This window comes from Hordeum vulgare, chromosome 6H (genome assembly GCF_904849725.1).
Source record: "Hordeum vulgare subsp. vulgare chromosome 6H, MorexV3_pseudomolecules_assembly, whole genome shotgun sequence".
NCBI classification, from domain to species: domain Eukaryota; kingdom Viridiplantae; phylum Streptophyta; class Magnoliopsida; order Poales; family Poaceae; genus Hordeum; species Hordeum vulgare.
Window position 1 is genome coordinate 33,904,050 of NC_058523.1, and position 15,965 is coordinate 33,920,014.

The following is a 15,965-nucleotide window of genomic DNA, read 5'->3' on the forward strand; positions in this document are numbered from 1 at the left end:
CGGAGATACCTGTAGAGCATCTTTATAGTCACCCAGTTACGTTGCGACGTTTGATACACACAAAGCATTCCTCCGGTGTCCGTGAGTTATATGATCTCATGGTCATAGGAACAAATACTTGACACGCAGAGAACAGTAGCAACAAAATGACACGATCAACATGCTACATATATTAGTTTGGGTCTAGTCCATCACATGATTCTCCTAATGATGTGATCCCGTTATCAAGTGACAACACTTGCCTATGGCCAGGAAACCTTGACCATCTTTGATCAACGAGCTAGTCAACTAGAGGCTTACTAGGGACAGTGTTTTGTCTATGTATCCACACAAGTATTGTGTTTCCAATCAATACAATTATAGCATGGATAATAAACGATTATCATGAACTAAGAAATATAATAATAACTAATTTATTATTGCCTCTAGGGCATATTTCCAACACTCATGCCCCGCCGAGAGGCCCTCGCGGCCGTGGTCGCCCTGTTCTCCCTTTTCCCTCGCCAGATCTGAGGCGAGGGGGTTCTCTGCACCCTCTCCCTCGCTAGATCTGAGCCGGGGAAGAACCCTGGGGTTGGCCGGCGGCCGTGGTGGCCGTGGGTTCCCACGCAGTGCGCCGGCTCTGGGCTCCTTTCCCGTGGCGGTCAAGCCCCTCCTAGCGCGGCGGCCGAGCCCCTCCTAGGTGGCTTCCATGCCCCGCCGGCGCACCTCACGCGCACAAGGCCAGGGCCTTCGGTGGCCACGGCGGCCAGGCCTCTCTCCAGTGCTTGTAGCGAGGGAGGGGCCTTGTTTCCGTGGTTGTCGAGGCTTCTGGCGGTTGCCTTCGCCCCTTCCTTTTTTCTTTTGTTGTCTCAAGAGAGAGCGTGACGGCATGACCGGGGCGAAAAACATCTTTGTTGCCATTCCCCTCGCCGGTGGCGCGTCCGCCTTGCGGTGGGCGCGCCGCCGTCGAGGGATTTGGTGATGAAATCCTATGCCCCCGTGGGAAACTTTGTTTTTCTTTGCATGTTCCTCTCCCCTTTTTTTCCGGATTCGATCCGATTTTCTTCTTTTCGTTTTTGTGTTGGATCTTGATCCGTACTTTGCCTCCGAGGAGGTAGGTTCTTCTTCCCCACACCTCGGCATGCCGATGCGTGTGGGGATCGAGAGGAACAGGCGCGGCCTTGCGGCGACGCTTCTTTTCCGACGAGGCCCTGGGCCATCTTCGGTACTTGCCCATCTAGGGTGGTACTTGCCCATCTAGGGTTCATATCGGGGAGGGGAAACATTTTTCGCTTTCGTTATCTTCTTGCAACTGTAACACATCTAAAGCCTTGTTGCTCATGATACCGTTGATAGATCCTGTGGATCGTCAAGGCTAGATATGTTCGATGGCGGTAGTAGATTATTACCTTGTAGCGTGCTCGATGAGCTCCCTCCGGCTACCGTCGTGAGGTGGTGGCGACGGTGGGGAAGGAGGGAGAGATGCGGTAGCGGCGGCGGTGGACTTCCCATCGCTTCAGTGCATCCCTCTAGATCGGATTAGGGTTAGAGAGTGGGGAACCAGTGGCGGCGGCGAACCTCGTCTCTTGTGCCATGGTCCCCACCTCCTCTTTATAGCACTGCGCGACAGGGGCCCACCAGCCTTGCTTGGGCTGGACGCCCCCGATCAGGGCGTGGGTCAAGGTTCCAATGGACCGTTGGGCCCATTGAACGAGAGATCAACCTAACAGTTATGACCATTGACTGCTAAGTCAGCAGCTCATTCAGCCTGCCACATCACCCACCCACTAACCTAGCCCTATTTCCCTCTCCTCACTCACCCAGCCGCCCCACCCCATGGCCGCCGCCGCCACTGGCTCCGACTGGTCATGAAGATTACGAGGACAGGGGAAGTATGGCCATTGAGCTCAGCCATCTTCACCATCGATGTATGCTTCCATGTATGCTTCCAGAGGGTGAGCTGATTCTGCGTGAAACCATGCGAGCTCAACAGCTCTCTGTCGTTCTTGTTCCAGAGCAGTGCACACACTTGTGACCCAGTCTCGACAAAGTTAAGGCATGCGCCAGTGTGTGAGTTCCAAAACTTGATGCATACGGTCACTGACGCCACCGCCCGATGCCAACAGGTTGCTCTGAAATGGGCACCATGCTCTGCAGACATACCACGGGCACGAGAAGGAGGGAGGTGTGTGGACTTAAGTGGCAATGACAACCTCCTCCACACATGGGATGTGTCTATGGCATCATCTGCACAATCTGCAGATCGCACCCAATGGTTACACTTACACGGGCTTGACGACCACTTGGCTGCCGTCAAGGCGCTTTGCATGGTTGCTGATCCTCGTATCATTGTTCACAATCTTGCCGTCCATACCAGATACCACCAGCGGTCAGGATGTTGTTGTTCCATGCCAGTGAACCAACCCTCGACTCATGCACCCCTTGCAGTGTTCTCCGTTGCAGAATGAATCATGATCAGCAACTAATAAACACTAAAAAACTCTCTGCTAATAAAGCATTAACAGAGGAGGCCAAAATGTACCAACCAGTCTGTTAGAGCTGGAATCCCAGAGCTGAAGAGCTGAGGAGTTGAGGCCAACAGCAATCCTCTTTGGCGTCCCAAAGGTATACCGTGTTCCTATTTCCTTCTTGTTCTTCTTGTCCGCCATCTCCATGTCCATGGCGGACCCGTCGCCCTGGCAAACAAGCAGATTTAAACCCGTTCAGGCATTTCGTCGAACGACCTCCAGGCACGGGGCGTAGGCAAAGGGGGCACGCGATCTAGAACTCACATAGCGGTTGACGGCAGGGCTGCGGGACGCCGAGCAGAGCGACGGCATGTAGGGGCTCGAGCCGGCTTCCTGGAGCGGCGGCCCGCTGCTCCTCTCTGGTGATATCAACGTCGGTCAGAATCATCAACAACAACAAGAAACAACGATCGTAATTCGTAGATTTGGATGCAAACAGAGCGATCCAATTCGACCAGAAATCAACAAGAAACCGTATGTCGAGCAACGGATTTTTTTTCAAGTTTCTTTTTTCTTTTTATAAAATGTCAGAAATTTTAAATATTGTCTAAATTTATAAAAATGTTCCTATTTCCAAAAAATATTAACAAATTGCAAAAGATTTTTGAAAATATTTGGGAATTTTGGAAACGTTCATGTTTTACAAGAGATTATCAGAATTTCGAAAAGTGTTCCTGTTTCCAAATTTGCTCCGCTAATTCAAAAAATATTCGTATTTTAAAATATATATTTTAAAAAAATTCATAAATGTTCACCTTTCCAAAAGTTGTTCAGGGTTTCAAGTTTTTTCGTTTTTCAAAAATTGTTCGTATTTCCCAATTTGGTGCAGAGTTTCAAAAACTGACCATGTTTAAAAAACAGAATTTTAAAAAATGTTCCGTTTTACAAATTTTGTTTAGAAATTTGTAAAATGTTTGCATTTTTTCAAACTTTATTTGGATTTACAAAATGTTCTCGTTTCAAAAATTGTTCACATATTCAAAAAATGTTTCTGTTTTCTAGAAATTTGTTCCCAAATTTAAAGAAGGATCTTCTTTTTTAAAATTATTCAGGAATCATTAGGAAGAACAATTTTATTGAATCAACAAGACTATGGCAAACAAATCGATTCAATTTGGCCCGGAAGTCAACGAGAAACCGCAAGTCGAGCAACGCAGGAAGAACTAGTAAATCGAACCAGCTTGGTAAATTGATCACCCGCAACAAGTGCGGACCCTAAATGTGAAGAAGATTATGTGGGAAGAAGACGGCAAGATTAGCAGCACAAACGAGCCAAAGGACCGATCGATCGGAGACTGGCATGTGTATGTTGAATTCTGAAAGTTTGCCATCTAAAATTCCACTATACTCACATGTCTTTTTTTTATTAACGTGTAGAATTCTTAAAGTTTGCACTTCCAACAAGATGTCGCAATCAGCTAGGGCTCACGAGCAATTGATGGTAATTTCATTGGTTCCTTAGCGAGGAACTACATCATGGGGGCGAGATGCATTGGAGTTCATTGCTAGACCTTGTCCACCACCAACAACAACCACTGCTCCCTCCAGTTGCACCCGGCTTCAGAACGATGCCCGACAAAAACACAAAACTAGTATCGCCATCTCTCGAGGATTCCCGGACCAAGAATTTCCTCCGAAGCAACAACACGGGAAGGCAAGGACCTCATCGCTGACACCTTCAACAATGTGATGGTACCCGATGATGTCGCTATCATTGATCCAAACTGCTTCCCTAGTAATGGCATGGAGTCCTACAAGAGGAAAACATAGTTTTCGATTCGTTGATATAAGAGCCAGATCCATAACACTTTGGAGCAGGACCACATGTTGATTATGTCAAGTGAACCAAGACCTAGTATGCTCGAGCTCTCCGAGGTCAAGGTTTGTAATGCAGCTTCTAAAGAGATGCATAAGTGGGAAGTTGACAGGAGCATTTCTGTCGGCGGCTAGGGAGCGCATAAGGTTGAAGTCACTGCCTACCAGCACTGGTAGTTGGACATGTTCGACCTTAGTGGCGAGCTTGACCAAGAATCCACCGGTTATGACCAGCTAGAGTGTAGACAATGATGATCTCACATTTGAAATTAACATTCCTCTAGAGCAGATCCGTACTAAGAATTAAGTTATTAGTAAATATGAAGAGAACATACGATCGGGGGTGAGGCAAAATGATCATCTTATCAAGACTTATAGAATACATATTTATTAAGTTATTACAAACTACACCCAAACAAACTTATCATCGTTTCAGTACTTTAAGAATGTAGAAATCTTGAAAGAGTTATGTTAAGCCTCTAACAGTGGGTAGTGATGACCTACAAGACATAAGGGATGGTGTAGCACTTTGATGAAAGTGTCGCATTTAGTTATTGTCCCAACAAAGAGCGGATGAGAGTATTTATAAGTAGCATTTGTCACACAGAAGTTGTCACAGTTTTCATGTGAAGTACGTTTTTGATCTGCAAATACTGTTATTGTCCCAAGAGGCAAATAAACCAGAATCTCTTATCTCTTATTTACTAATTGGAGGCACCTTTCAAGCCTTCTAATTAATCCACATCATTGAAATTATGTACACCGTTGGATTGTAAAATTAAGGTCCTGTTGGAATTATGCCCTAGAGGCAATAATAAATATAGTTATTATTATAATTCCTGTATCAAGATAATCGTTTATTATCCATGCTATAATTGTATTGAATGAAGACTTTTTTACATGTGTGGATACATAGACAAAACACTGTCCCTAGCAAGCCTCTAGTTGGCTAGCAAGTTGATCAAAGATAGTCAGGGTCTTCTGATTATGAACAAAGTGTTGTTGCTTGATAACTGGATCACGTCATTAGGAGAATCACGTGATGGACTAGACCCAAACTAATAGACGTAGCATGTTGATCGTGTCATTTTGTTGCTACTGTTTTCTGCGTGTCAAGTATTTGTTCCTATGACCATGAGATGATATAACTTACTGACACCGAAGGAATGCTTTGTGTGTATCAAACGTCGCAACGTAACTGGGTGACTATAAAGATGCTCTACAGGTATCTTCGAAGGTGTTCGTTGAGTTAGTATGGATCGAGACTGGGATTTGTCACTCCGTGTGACGGAAAGGTATCTCGGGGCCCACTCGGTAATACAACATCACACACAAGCCTTGCAACCAAAGTGACTTAGTGTAAGTTACGGGATCTTGTATTACGGAACGAGTAAAGAGACTTGCCGGTAAACGAGATTGAAATAGGTATGCGGATACTGACGATCGAATCTCGGGCAAGTAACATACCAAAGGACAAAGGGAATGACATACGGGATTATATGAATCCTTGGCACTGAGGTTCAAACGATAAGATCTTCGTAGAATATGTGGGATCCAATATGGGCATCCAGGTCCCGCTATTGGATATTGACCGAGGAGTCACTCGGGTCATGTCTGCATAGTTCTCGAACTCGCAGGGTCTGCACACTTAAGGTTAGACGTTGTTTTATGCGTATTTGAGTTATATGGTTGGTTACCGAATGTTGTTCGGAGTCCCGGATGAGACCACGGACGTCACGAGGGTTTTCGGAATGGTCCGGAAACGAAGATTGATATATAGGATGACCTCATTTGATTACCGGAAGGTTTTCGAAGTTACCGGGAATGTACCGGGAATGACGAATGGGTTCCGGGTGTTCACCGGGGGGGGGGGGGGGGAACCCACCCCGGGGAAGCCCATAGGCCTTGGGGTGGCGCACCAGCCCTTGGTGGGCTGGTGGGATAGCCCAAGAAGGCCCTATGCGCCATAGGAAGAAAATCAAAGAGAAAAGAAAAAAAGGGGAGGTGGGAAAAAGGGGAAGGACTCCACCTTCCAAACCTAGTTGGATTCGGTTTGGAAGGGGAGGACTCCCCCCCTTGGCTCGGCCGAACCCCTTGGGGCTCCTTGAGCCCCAAGGCAAGGCCCCCCTCTCCCACCTATATATACGGAGGTTTTAGGGCTGATTTGCGACAACTTTTGCCACGGCAGCCCGACCACATACCTCCACGGTTTTACCTCTAGATCGCGTTTCTGCGGAGCTCGGGCGGAGCCCTGCTCAGATTAGATCACCACCAACCTCCGGAGCGCCGTCACGCTGCCGGAGAACTCATCTACCTCTCCGTCTCTCTTGCTGGATCAAGAAGGCCAAGATCATCGTCGAGCTGTACGTGTGCTGAACGCGGAGGTGCCGTCCGTTCGGCACTAGATCGTGGGACGGATCGCGGGACGGTTCGCGGGGCGAATCGAGGGACGTGAGGACGTTCCACTACATCAACCGTGTTTCTTAACACTTCTGCTGTGCGGTCTACAAGGGTACGTAGATCGAATATCCCCTCTCGTAGATGGACATCACCATGATAGGTCTTCGTGCGCGTAGGAAAATTTTTGTTTCCCATGCGACGTTCCCCAACGGTGGTATCAGAGCTAGGTTCATGCGTAGATGTCTTCTTGAGTAGAACACAAAAGTTTTTGTGGGCGGTGATGTGCGTTTTGCTGCCCTCCTTAGTCTTTTCTTGATTCCACGGTATTGTTGGATTGAAGCGGTTGGACCGACATTACTCGTACGCTTACGAGAGACTGGTTTCATCGCTACGAGTAACCCCCTTGCTCAAAGATGACTGGCAAGTGTCGGTTTCTCCAACTTTAGTTGAATCGAATTTGACCGAGGAGGTCCTTGTATAAGGTTAAATAGCAATTCATATATCTCCGTTGTGGTGTTTGCGTAAGTAAGATGCGATCCTACTAGATACCCATGGTCACCACGTAAAACATGCAATAACAAAATTAGAGGACGTCTGACTTGTTTTTGCAGGGTATGCTTGTGATGTGATATGGCCGACGATGTGATGTGATATATTGGATGTATGAGATGATCATGTTGTAATAGATAATATCGACTTGCACGTCGATGGTACGGCAACTGGCAGGAGCCATAGGGTTGTCTTTAAACTAACGTTTGTGCTTGCAGATGCGTTTACTATTTTGCTAGGATGTAGCTTTAGTAGTAATAGCATGAGTAGCACGACAACCCCGATGGCGACACGTTGATGGAGATCATGGTGTGGCGCCTGTGACAAGAAGATCGTGCCGGTGCTTTGGTGATGGAGATCAAGGAGCACGTGATGATGGCCATATCATGTCACTTATGAATTGCATGTGATGTTAATCCTTTTATGCACCTTATTTTGCTTAGAACGACGGTAGCATTATGAGGTGATCTCTCACTAAAATTTCAAGACGAAATTGTGTTCTCCCTGACTGTGCACCGTTGCTATAGTTCGTCGTTTCGAGACACCACGTGATGATCGGGTGTGATAGACTCAACGTTCACATATAACGGGTGCAAAACAGTTGCACACGCGGAACACTCAGGTTAAGCTTGACGAGCCTAGCATGTGCAGACATGGCCTCGGAACACATGAGACCGAAAGGTCGATCATGAATCATATAGATGATATGATTAGCATAGGGATGCTTACCACTGAAACTATACTCAACTCACGTGATGATCGGACTTGAGCTAGTGTAAGTGGGTCATGAACCACTCAAATGACTAGAGAGATGTACTTTTTGAGTGGGAGTTTAGCAAGTAATTTGATTAAGTTAAACTCTAATTATCTTGAACATAGTCTAAGTCCACTTTGAATATATTTGTGTTGTAGATCATGGCTCACGCGACAGTCACCCTGAATTTTAATACGTTCCTAGAGAAAGCTAAGTTGAAAGATGATGGAAGCAACTTTGTAGACTGGGCTCGTAATCTTAAGCTAATATTACAAGCTGGGAAGAAGGATTATGTCCTTAATGCTGCGCTAGGAGATGAACCACCCGCTACGGCTGACCAGGATGTTAAGAACGCTTGGTTAACACGTAAGGAGGACTACTCAGTAGTTCAATGTGCAGTCTTGTATGGCTTAGAACCGGGACTTCAACGCCGCTTTGAGCGTCATGGAGCATATGAGATGTTCCAGGAGTTGAAGTTTATCTTTCAGAAGAAAGCCCGGATCGAGAGGTATGAGACCTCCGATAAATTCTATGCTTGCAAGATGGAGGAGAATTCATCTGTCAGTGAACATGTGCTCAAAATGTATGGGTACTCAAACCGTCTAGCTGAGCTAGGGATTGAACTCCCGCAAGAGGCTATCAGTGACAGAATCCTTCAATCACTGCCTCCAAGCTATAAGGGCTTTGTGTTGAACTACAACATGCAAGGGATGAACAAGTCACTCGGCGAGTTGTTTGCGATGCTGAAAGTCGCAGAGTCTAAACTCCGTAAAGAGCATCAAGTGTTGATGGTGAATAAGACCACTAGTTTCAAGAGAAACGGCAAAGGCAAGAAGGATAATTCAAAGAAGAGCGGCAAGCCTATTGCCAATCCGACGAAGATACCCAAAGCTGGACCTAAGCCTGAAACTGAGTGCTACTTGTTGGGGCATAGTTTATGCCTAAGTAATTTTGGTGATTGATGACAGTGCCGTACAGGACTAACCGTGTGTGTTAAGGTTTCAGATAACACACGTCAACGGCACAAGACGACACGTCTCCTCATTCATGGAACGGAAGCACGACGCTCTCTACGATTCTCTTTATTTGAGTCATAGGAAAGCCGTACTATTAAGAGGAGATCCGTAGTGGAAAGGTTTGGGTGGAATCTATCTCTGCAGACGCACACTTCACATTCTCCCCTTTCCTTCATCTTTGGAGCGGCCCCCGCCACTTTGTTTCTCACATCTTTGCAAAATGGTCCCCAGCGGTAGTACCGCTGGTTCTCGCGGTAGTACCACTGGATTGCTGGCGGTAGTACCGCTGCAGCCAGCGATAGTGGTACTACCGCTAGCTAGCGGTAGTACCGCTGGCCAGCGGTAGTACCGCTCCAGGAGCTTTGTTCCACCTGCCTAGCGGTAGTTCGTGGACGGACCTTTTTGCGAAGACTTTCTTGGCGGTAGTAGTGCTTCTGCACTACCAAAGGGCCAGCGGTAGTACCGCTGGAGCCCCAGCGGTAGTACCGCTAGGCGGCGGTAGTACCGCCCCTGTTCAGCGGTAGTACCGCTAGAGTGCCATCGGTAGTACCGCTGCAGCCAGCGGTAGTACCGCTGGAGCTCGGGCAGAGAGTGGGAAAACGGTCTGATTTCCCCCCCCACTATATAAAGGGTTCTTCTAGCTGAGGAACCCTATCTCTTACCTCTCTAAGCTCCATTGTTGCGCCCCAAGCTCAAAAGTGCCCGATCTCTCTCCCTAGCCAATCAAACTTGTTGATTCTTTAGGGATTGGTTGAGAAGGCCTAGATCCACACTTCCACCAAGAGAAAAGTTGATTCCCCCACCAATCCCTTGCGGATCTTGTTACTCTTGGGTGTTTGAGCATCCTAGACGGTTGAGGTCACCTTGAAGCCATATTCCATTGTGGTGAAGCTTCGTGGTTTAGTTGGGAGCCTCCAAGCTTTGTGTGGAGTTGCCTCAACCTTGTTTATAAAGGTTCGGTCGCCGCCTTCAAGGGCACCTATAGTGGAATCACGGTACCTTGCATCGTGCGAGGGCGTGAGGAGAATACGGTGGCCCTAGTGGCTTTTTGGGGAGCATTGTGCCTCCACACCGCTCCAACGGAGACGTACTTCCTGTCAAAGGGAAGGAACTTCGGTAACACATCCTCGTCTCCATCGGTTCCACTTGTGGTTATCTCTATCCTTTACTTTGTATTTGCTTATGCTTGTGACTATATCTTACTTGTCTTAATAGCTCTCGTTGTTATCTTCTATAGGGTTCACCTCATTGTCATATCATTTGTGAACCCGTAGGGTGTTTACCTTAACTTGCTAAGATTAATTAAAAAGTGGTCGTTGTCTATTCATCCCCCCTCTAGCCAACCATATCGATCCTTTCAATTGGTATCAGAGCCACGTCTCTTTATTAAGGGTTTAACCACCCGAAGAGTATGGAAGGCGTAGAGGGCATTAATCATGGGCAACCCGAGGCCATGGACTTGACTTCGGTCACAAGGGACGACTTGAATACGGCTATGGCCGCTCTCAAGACGTCCTTGACGAACAAGGTCAAGACCATGCTTAAAGAGTTAACTGAGGGATTTAAAAGTTCACCCGAACCGGCTATAGTGGTTAAACCCACCGTTTCCGATTCGAAGGCCAACTCCTCTAAGGAAGCGGCTAAAGGTATGCAACCTCCCTCGTCGCATGAAAAGGATGGGACTGGAACATATGCCTCAGTTCCACCCCCATGGTCTATGGAGGATCCGTTCCCGCACCACGTCTTAATCCTGTTGGTCCTCCTCCTAAGCTTGTGAAAGGTGACTTTGCTAACTTGGTATTTTCTATTAAGTCTCATTTGAATCACAACTCAACAAACTTGTGGAGAATCATTGAGCAAGGATATTATCCCCATGATCCAAGCAACCTCACTCCGAGAGAAGATGCAGACAATCAATACAATCACTCTGCTTTGTTTATTCTCCAGTCTGCTGTGCCACCTGAAGATCTTCCCCACTTACGTCCCTTCACATTGGCCAAGGATTGTTGGGAGCATATTATGGTGTTGTACAAGGGAAGCTCAAGCATTCAACGATCCAACTATGAAGTGATACTTGATAAGGCCGATGAGTTTGTGATGAAGGAAGACGAGGACCCTCGTGATCTCTATCGGAGGGTAACTGCTATTGCTGTGGCACTAAAGGATCATGGGAGTAAGGATGTGGATGATACATGGGTCAAGCGCAAGTTTCTCAAAGCCATCATGCCTTTCAACAAAGCCATGTCATCTGTCATTCGTCAGCGGCCAGACTTCCACTCCTTGTCTTCCAGTGAAGTGTTGGATGAGTTCATAGCAATGTCAATCATGAACGAAACAGCCGACAATGCTCTTGCTCGTGTTCGATCAAAGACAACTTCACCCAACCTTGCGTTGAAAGCAAGAGCAATGCTTGAAGAAGAATAAGAAGAAGAGGAAGAGGAGAGCTGCCCTGAAGACACAAAGTATGCCTATCATGAGCACATGGCTCTTGCATCAAGGCAATTCTGGGGCAATAAAAGGAACTTAAGACCCAACTTCACCAAGAACAACTCGAGTGGATTCAAACCCAAGCAACGAGTAAGGACATGTTATAACTGTGGCAACGTGAGTCACTTCGTGGCAGAATGTCCCTATGAGAAAAGGGAAGACAACGGAGGCAAGCTCATTCGCAAAGACAAAACCAAATCATTTCCAATCAAGAACAACTTTGTGAAGAAACCTCACCCAAAAGGGACGGTGGCCCTGGAAGAGTATCCTTCCGATGATGATGGTGATGATGATACAGTGGCAACGGCAACAGTTGCTATTGCCACTACCTCTTCCTAGAAGGTGTCTCTCTTCAACGCCCCCAACGAGAACCACAACACCAAGTGCCTCATGGCAAAAGGTATCAATCAGGTAACTCCCATCATTAAGACCAACATTGCTTCTGCTCCTTCATTGTTAAATTGTGTTGAAGATAGTGATGTTGGGGAACTTAATGAGCATGATCTTGATAAGTTTCTATGCACTATTAAGGGAGAACCCAAGAAGCACTGTGTTGCTCTCTTGGAACAACTGGGTGAGGCCACTGACCTCATTGAGTCTCATGAGGAGACCATCTCCGAGCTTCAGGGACATAGTCATGACTATGCCAATGAAATTGCCGAATTATCTAGTGCTCTAGAGGAAGAGCGCACTCTTCGTTTGGCTCTTGAGGAGTCATGTAACGATGACTGCGCTAAAATGCAAAAGAAACTAGATCATGATGTAGTTCTTACTCGCATGCTTAAATCTGAAAAGTATGCTCTTGAGGTTGGCCATGACAGACTCAAAGAGGAGTTTGACATACTTGACAAGGCCGACAAAGCCTTGAAAGGTGCTCATTTCTCTCTGAAAGAGTCTCATGATCAACTCCAAGCAAAGCTTACCAAGGATATCTCTACTTGTCCTCCCTTTGTGTTAATTGATAATACTTGTGCAACTAACCCCTGTTGTGAGCATGTTCATCTTGTGGAGGAAAATGCCAAGTTAAAGGAGAAACTTGAGAAGGGCCTTGTGGCATGCATACAAGGTGAGAAGAGTCTGAACGATCTCTTGAGCACTCAAAAGGGTGCTGTAGGAAAGGAAGGACTTGGACTGACCTCCAAGTCAAAAGGTAAAAGGAAGAACAAGAACAAATGATCTCTCACCCTCATGGACATCTTCGTCAAAGAGGGTGAGGGGACTCAGAAGGTGAACAGGAACAAGGTGGACTATGGGAACCCCAAGAAGGGCAAAACCGTTCCTACTAACACAGCCGGCAAACTCAATTCTTCTTATGTTTTATGTTGTGCTAGTGATGGGCATGTTTATGCCAGATTTGTTGGTTCCTACGATGAAGATATTGAATGGGCTATCTGGGTTCCTAAGACCCTTGTCTCTAACATGAAAGGACCCATTAAAAATGGGTACCTAAAACCAAGCCTTGATCTATTGCAGGAGTTTGCTTCCGGTGGGGTGTCATGGTTGCTCGATAGTGGAGCAACAAATCATATGACCGGAAGCAAGGACTTAGTGGTGGATGTGCATCCTTCTCCATCTATGCCCACCCATGTCCAATTCGCCGATGCATCCTCTTCAAAGGTATTGGGATTTGGTAAGGTGGTCGTCTCTCAAGATTTATCTATTGAGAAGGTCATGCTTGTTGAGTCACTTGCCTACAATTTACTTTCCGTTCGTCAACTTGCAATTATGGGTTTTTCCACATTCTTTAATATTGACACTGTGGTCCTCCTGAGGAGCAAGACTCTTAAAGTAGCCTATGTTGGACATGTCGAAAATGGTCTTTATGTGGTGAACTTCTCAAAGCGACCCACCAAGACTGCGACATGTTTAATGGCTAAAGTTGACGTGGGCTGTCATTGGCATCGCCGTTTAGCTCATGTCAATATGAGATCTTTGCAAAGTCTTCTGACAGGGGACCATGTTCGTGGACTAACAAATGTGAGCTTTGCTAAAGATCGTGTCTGCAGTGCTTGCATTGAAGGAAAGATTCATGAAACTGCTCATCGTCCAACGACTCTTATCTACACCAAGAGGCCATTGGAACTTCTCCATATGGATCTGTTTGGTCCTCTAACATTTGATAGTCTTGGAGGCAGAAAATATTGCTTAGTGATTGTTGACGACTACTCAAGATATACCTGGGTATATTTCTTTAAAAGGAAGAGTGAAACTCAACAAACGGTCATCAACTTTGCTAATGAAGCGCAACGTCAACATGAAGCAAAGATCTTGATGATTAGGAGTGACAACGGCACCTAGTTCAAGAACTACACCTTAGATGAGTTTCTAGGTGATGAGGGAATAGAGCACCAATATTCTGCACCATATACCCCTCAGCAAAACGGTGTGGCAGAAAGGAAGAACCGGACCTTGATAGACGCTGCAAGAACAATGATGGCAGAATTCAAATCTCCATATAACTTCTGGGCAGAGGCCATCAACACAGCATGTCATGCATCCAATCGGCTCTACATCCGCAAAGGCTTGAACAAGACTCCTTATGAGATTCTAACTGGAAACAAACCCAATCTCAAGTACTTCCGGGTATTCGGTTGTAAGTGTTTCATTCTCAAGAAAGGAGCACGATTAGCTAAATTTGATTCTAGAGCACATGAGGGTATCTTTGTTGGTTATGCTACAAACTCTCATGCTTACCGTGTCCTCAACAAGTCCACCGGATTAATTGAGGAGACGTGTAACATAGAGTTTGATGAAAATAATGGCTCCCAAGTGGAGCAAAGTGGTCTTTGTGATATAGGTGATGAAATTCCTCCCGAAGCCATAAGAAGAATGGGGATTGGTCAAATACTCCCCATTGAGGAACCCCTTGTGGCCGAAGGAGAAGGACAATGCTCTACTCAAGTGGAGCCATCACCCCCATAAGCCCCACACGCTTCCGATGAACAAAGAGAAGACTCTCAACAAATTGAACAAGCTCAAGGTCAAGATCAATTGCCCAACAATGGTGATGTGTCCCATGATATTCAAGCACTACCCCAAGACTCTGAACCGGCTCATGATCAAGATCAAGTGCAACCCCGAGATTCATACCAAGTAGAAGCACAAGATCAAGATCAAGAGCAACCACTAATACAAGAACAAACTAGTGAACCTGCTCAAGTCGAAGGACAAGATGATCAGGAGACTGTCTCACAATTCCCGTCTGGAGCTCCAACAACCGGCTCAAGACGCAAGGGCAAGCAAAAGAAACAAGTCGATGCTCCCCCATTATCTAATGAAGAACTCTTGGAGCGTCGAGCAGCCAAGAATGCGAACAAGCTGAGAGTCAAGTCACATCTTATGAAGAATGTACTTGGCAGTTTAAAAAGGGGAGTATCCACCCGTCAACAGCTTTGGAATTATTGTGAGCATCACGCGTTTGTCTCGTATTGTGAACCTCAACAGGTACAGGAAGCGCTCGATGATGAGGATTGGCTTATGGCCATGCACGAAGAACTTAACAACTTCGAGCGCAACCAAGTCTGGGATTTAGTGCCTCGGCCAACGGAGGAACATAATGTCATCGGGACCAAATGGATATTTAAGAACAAGCAAGATGCCAATGGAATTGTGATTCGAAACAAGGCAAGATTGGTGGCTCAAGGCTACTCCCAAGTCGAGGGTATCGACTATGGTGAAACCTTTGCCCCTGTTGCTCGTCTAGAATCTATTCGCATGTTACTTGCATTTGCTTCTCATCATAACTTCAAATTACAGCAAATGGATGTGAAAAGTGCTTTTCTTAATGGTCCTTTGAATGAGTTGGTCTATGTCAAACAACCCCCGGGATTTGAACATCCCAAGCTCCCCAATCACGTGTACAAACTTAATAAGGCACTCTATGGCCTTAAACAAGCCCCACGCGCGTGGTATGAGTATCTTACTGAGTTGTTACAAGATCGTGGGTTTGAAATTGGGAAGATAGATACCACTTTTTTTACTAAGAGGGTTAAAGGGGATTTGTTCATATGCCAACTATATGTTGATGATATTATCTTTGGCTCTCCTAACATTTCATTCAATGAAGAATTTGCTGCACTAATGACTGAGAAGTTTGAGATGTCCATGATGGGAGAGTTGAAGTTCTTCCTCGGGTTCGAGATTAGACAAGGTCTAGAAGGGACATTCATCAAACAAGCCAAGTACACTCAAGACATGCTCAAACGGTTTGAGCTCGAAGATGTCAAGCCGGTCAAGTTCCCCATGCCAACAAGATGCAAGCTTGACAGTGATCCCAATGGTAAAGCAGTGGATCAAAAGGTATACCGCTCCATGATTGGATCCCTCCTTTACCTTTGTGCATCTAGACCGGATATTATGTTGAGTGTAGGGATATGTGCACGGTTTCAATCCGCACCAAAAGAAAGTCATTACATGGCTGTACAATTTGAAACC